Source organism: Hermetia illucens, chromosome 2, assembly GCF_905115235.1.
Source record: "Hermetia illucens chromosome 2, iHerIll2.2.curated.20191125, whole genome shotgun sequence".
NCBI classification, from domain to species: Eukaryota; Metazoa; Arthropoda; class Insecta; order Diptera; family Stratiomyidae; genus Hermetia; species Hermetia illucens.
This window is the reverse complement of record NC_051850.1, coordinates 33,982,902-33,988,901: the sequence shown is the minus strand read 5'-3', so window position 1 is coordinate 33,988,901 and position 6,000 is coordinate 33,982,902.

The window sequence follows — 6,000 nt, the reverse complement described above, 5'->3', positions numbered from 1 at the left end:
ATCAACGGCGCAACAACCGGTATCCGGTCTAGGCCTGCCTTAATAAGGAACTCCAGACATCCCGGTTTTGCGCCGAGGTCCACCAATTCGATATCCCTAGAAGCTGTTTGGCGTCCTGACCTACGCCATCGTTCCATCTTAGGCAGGGTCTGCCCCGCTTCTTTTTCTACCATATATATTGCCTTATAGACTTTCCGGGTGGGATCATCCTCATCCATACGGATTAAGTGACCCGCCCACCGTAACCTATTGAGCCGGATTTTATCCACTACCGGACGGTCATGGTATCGCTCATAGATTTCGTCATTGTGTAGGCTACGGAATCGTCCATCCTCATGTAGGGGGCCAAAAATTCTTCTTCTCGAACGCGGCCAAGAGTTCGCAATTTTTCTTGCTAAGAACCCAAGTTTCCGAGGAATACATGACGACTGGCAAAATCATAGTCTTGTACAGTAAGAGCTTTGACCCTATGGTGAGACGTTTCGAGCGGAACAGTCTTTGTAAGCTGAAATAGGCTCTGTTGGCTGACAACAACCGTGCGCGGATTTCATCATCGTAGCTGTTATCGGTTGTGATTTTCGACCCTAGATAGGAGAAATTGTCAACGGTCTCAAAGTTGTATTCTCCTATCCTTATTCTTGTTCGTGTTTGTGTTTGACCAGTGCGGTTTGATGTTGTTGGTTGATTCGTCTTCGGCGCTGACGTTGCCACCATATATTTTGTCTTGGCTTCATTGGATTCTGGATGAAGGCAGTTTGTACGTCTCGGGTGGTTCTTCCCATGATGTCGATATCGACAGCATAGGCCAGTAGTTGGGTGGACTTGAAGAGGATCGTACCTCTTGCATTCACCTCAGCATCACGGATCACTTTCTCGAGGGCCAGGTTAAAGAGGACGCATGATAGCGCATCCCCTTGTCGTAGACCGTTGTTGATGTCGAATGGTCTTGAGAGTGATCCTGCTGCTTTTATCTGGCGTCGCACATAGGTCAGGGTCAGCCTAGTCAGTCTTATTAATTTCGTCGGGATACCGAATTCTCTCATGGCCGTGTACAGTTTTATCCTGGCTATGCTATCATAGGCGCCTTTAAAGTCGATGAACAGATGGTGCAACTGTTGTCCATATTCCAACAGTTTTTCCATCGCCTGCCGCAGAGAGGAAATCTGATCTGTTGCTGATTTGCCTGGAGTGAAGCCTCTTTGGTATGGGCCAATGATGTTCTGGGCGTATGGGGCTATCCGGCCTAGCAAGATAGCGGAGAATATCTTATAGATGGTACTCAGCAACGTGATACCTCTATAATTGCTGCACTGTGTGATATCTCCCTTTTTATGTATGAGACAGACAATGCCTCGTTGTCAATCGTCAGGCATTGATTCACTGTCCCATACCTTGAGCACCAATGATAGAGGACCTAAACAGAAAAATACTTAGCAAATGAATGGCAGACAAGCAACGCAGGTGATCCTATTTCAAGAACTAAAACACTAAACACCTGAAACTAGAAACAGAAGAGAAACAGGTGAGGGGTTGTAACTTCAGCAAACCCCTAAGGCGAAATGGTTGCCCCAAAATAATGTGGATGCAAATATACCCGTAAATGTTGTCCGTAGATCAGCTTCGACCTTAACCATGACAAAAGCAGGCAAACTCAGTAATCAGAATCGCAGTTAAACCCAGAAGTGAAAACTGAAAACTGAAAATATTGGTTTGATGTCGATTAAAGGAAGGACAAAAAATTGCTTTGTAAGGAAATGACTATAAAATCTAAGAAAAGAAATATATCTTCCGCCGTATCCTCCACGAAATTGAAACCAATCCGGATTTCCCAGTACTGAGATTCGCTAAAAGAGCAATTCGTTTTGAATAGATCAAAAGAAAGCGCTTTAAAATCAGATGCAGGAACACAAATAGATAGATAACACAGAACTGGATAATTAACCTGATATCTCAAATACCCAATATTCAGCATATTTGTTGGGGAAGTAAGTAGCAAACGCAATCCTGGAGGAGAGAAGTTGTTTGATTTTATTACTTCAGCTGGTCTGATCACCACGAACTTGCTTCCCTACGTTCGTCGTACCAAGAAAAAGTGAAGTAGTTCACTTAACAATCTGCACTTCAAAGTTGTTAGAGTTGATTAGAGACTGGGGAGTGCTAGATGAAGTCTCACTCTCAGATCACTCATCACTCTCATCACATACTTTGTCTGACTATTGCAGGCGAACAATCTGTAATACAAAGACGGAATACTAAGAAAACGGATTGGACAAAGTTCGATGAACTTCTTGACAACAAAGGCGATAGAAAGTATGTGAATATATGTGAATATAAGAGGCTCGTAAAACGTTCGAAATGAGACTCCTTTAGAATATACTTGGAGGAACTGGAAGGTGAAAGGGAGACTTCCAGGCTGTGCAAAGTCTTTAATAAAAATGAGTCGGCCAAGTTGGACTCTCTTAGACAATCGGATGATATTTTCACGAACTCCAGAGTTGAGTCTATACAGACTCTCTTGGAAATAAACCACCCGGGAGGATAGATCTCAGAAGCGGAAGGAAGAGAATTGGCGGTTTCTGCACACCCTTCAACTCGAAGGTGTTGCAAGGGGAATTGAGACACTGAAAGCAATTGTTGCCAATGAAAAGGCGAGAGCTGCTATACTATCATTTGAAGACTTCAAAGCACCTAGCATGGATGGCATCTACCCAGCCATGCTAAAGGAGGGTGTAGTGCGCTTAGAGCAACTTCTAAGAAATATTTTTCGAGGATGTCTTGCTCTGGGCTGCGTGCCTTTTTCCTGACAAAAGGTGAAGGTAGTTATGACCTAAGCCTGGGAAAGATAACTATTCAAATTCAAAGAACTTCAGGCAAATCAGCTTAACATCATTTTCGCTGAAATTTCTGGAGAGATTGGTTGAGCATCACATTCACGAGAAGGCGCTAAAGTCGCACTCACTAAAAGAAAACCAACGTGCAGAGACCTATGAGTGTGCTCTTCACTCTTTGATTTCAAAGACAGAAGACACAACTCTGAAAGGCGAGTACGCGATGGGGGTATTGGTGGATATTGCAGAAGCGTTTAACTGTGCGCCCTTCCAAAAGCTTTGTGATGCGCCAGAGAAGTGGTGATGGTGATGATGAAACTTTAATTAAGTGGATCTACGCTATGTTAACGTAGAGATTGTTGTGGGCTGAAGTGCTACCTAACAACAGAAGCGACGAAATGCTACCCTCAAGGAGGTGTGCTATCGCCACTTCTATGGAGTATGCTGATCAACTTACTAATATGCGAACTGCAAAATCTGCCAATACACGATCAAGCTTATGCAGATGACGTGGCTATGCTGGCTGTAGGTCGAGATCTCGGAATGGTGTGTAAAAATACACAACGCGCCGTTGATTTGATTGAAAGTTAGTGTCTCAGGCAGGGACAAAAAGGAGGAAACTGAATGGTCTTTGCCTTCCAGAGATGAGGGGGGAAGCAATAGACGTGGAGGGCACAGAGCATTAGAAGAGATATTAAGAAAACTGAATCCAGTTTTCGCAATGTCTTCTGATTTTCGGATCCACTTACATCTGTTTGGTAAAAGATATGAGGATATCTTGAAACGGAGAAAAAACTGGGACGAACCAGAAGAATACAAGTCAGGATATACTAACGTCTTCTAGACTGATGGCTCAAAACCAGAACAGGACTCTGGAGCATGAGTCTCCCTCTCAAATAAAAAGAAGTGGGCCTTTCCCCTGGGACAATATACAACGGTCTTTCAGGTTGAAATATGTGCGATCCTAAGGGTAGCAATCTGGATGATTGACGAGCGGTTGAAGGGCAGGCGCATCGCAATTTGTAGCGATAGTAAAGGTGCATTGAGTACGTTGAGCTGCCCTTTGATTCCTTCAAAAATCGTTCAGGAATGTAGAAATCGATTGTTTCTAGATTCAATACGGCCCGGACCGGAACCAGCAATTGGTATGTCAGTAGCATCGGCTAATGCTACTATCAAAAACTGGGAACAAGCTTCTCATAATGGCAGGTGGCTGAGCCCAGGTAAAAACACGAAACTTTTCCTGTCAGAACCAAGCAAACACACAGCAAAGTTTATTCTGTCCAAAAGCAGGAAGACTTGCAGAAGAATTGTGGGCATTCTGACTGGTCATAATTCACTAGCTGGACATTAGTTCAAAATAGGAATTCTCCAAAATGATACTTGTCCTTCCTGTAATGAGGAAGTGGGATCTACGGAACATTTTCTATTTGAGTGCCCCGCCTATGGTCGCATCAAACATCAGATTTTTGGTGCTGATGTGCTAGAACTGCAGCGGGTAGCATCACATCCACTAACTATATATCCTGCGATACATAAACGAAGCTGAGATAATCCGTTAGATGAGGGAATACAATGGACCACTGGAGTCTAAGTGCTCAAAGCCTTTGCTTCTCCCCCAGCTCAAACACACACACACCCAATATTCACACGGGATCTCCAAAATACAGTCCCAAATACTATATGTACATTGAATCTGATCACTTTCCATGCACTAAAACTCAAAATAGGTCGAAAAAGTAAAGATTTGAAAATGAGGATCATCTAATCAAGAGTTACATCAGGGAACAAGGTGTTGACAAGTGGTGCAATGCATATTGCGTATAAACTAGCCTCAAATGCTTTAGTACAGGACATATCCTGCCCTCAGGACTTGAAATGAGGTTTCACTTTTTGGAGCACACATTTTGAGCCCTCACTCCCCTATGTTTCATCCAATATCAGAAATAAGATCAGTTTGGGAAAGTACTAATCGAGCCCTTTCATTTGGTACCACACGTGACCATACTCTGTGAAAAAAAATGTACAATCCCCTTTCGCATGCATGGGAAGGCATGGAATGGGGGAATGGATGCCCTGGGTCTATATATTCGGAATATATATCGCGAATGCCTAGCACTCGCTTATCAACTGGCGTGATGTGAAGGTGTTATTCATTCTCAAACCAGGGAAACCCACCTACACAGATGCAAAAAGCTTCCGACCAATCAGTCTAACGTCTATTCTACTAAAAGGACTAGAAAAACAAGTAGATCGGTTCATAATGGATACACACATTCCTAATTGGCCACTTCACCATAGGCAACACGCCTCACGGTGAACGCTAGGAAGACTGGACTAGTTATGTTCACTAAGAACGTCAGGTGGGGCAGCTATACGCTACCCACCTTAGCAGGGACGGAAATCCAGCTGGCACAAACAGTCAAGTAATTAGGAGTTAGACTCCAAGTTAACGGGGAAGCACCATATCCAGGAACAATATCAGAAATCCTGCAGATTGGTCTGATGCTGTAGGAATGCGATAGGTAAGACCTGGGGACTTTTACCAAAACGGATACACTGGATGTATACATCCATAATAAAACCCATTTTGATGTATGCACGCATCGTCTGGTGGCCGAGACTGAACTTTGCTAACAGCAGGAAGCTGCTAACACAGATTCAGTGGCTTGGTTGCCTAAGTATTCCTGGAGCAATGAGTACTACGCCGACTGCGGCACTTGAAGCTATCCTAAATTTACTCCCCATTCACTTGGAGGTGAATCGGAAAGCAGCCAATGACGCATATAGACTCGATACCATTGGAACGTGGAAAGGCGGCCAATTTCACGATCATGTGTCTATCTGGAAATTTCTTGACGAACATCCGATAGTTCTGATGCCGACCCATCATATGGTTTTCAAATTCGTCTTTGAAAATACATACACTATCGTAATCACCGAAAGAGAAGAATGGTCGAGAAATGGCCGTGAGTCTTTTCAGATTACAGACTTAATAATCTTTACCGACGGGAGGGCGGATCGGGCGTAGGGGTGTTCTCGGGGAATCCGATTATAGAACTAGCCCGACCCCTCGGGGAAATGATGACCATATTCCAGGCGGAGATATATGCCATTTCATTGGCAGCAGAACAATGTCTGTGACAAAAATGGAGGGGTCGCAGCATTCGAA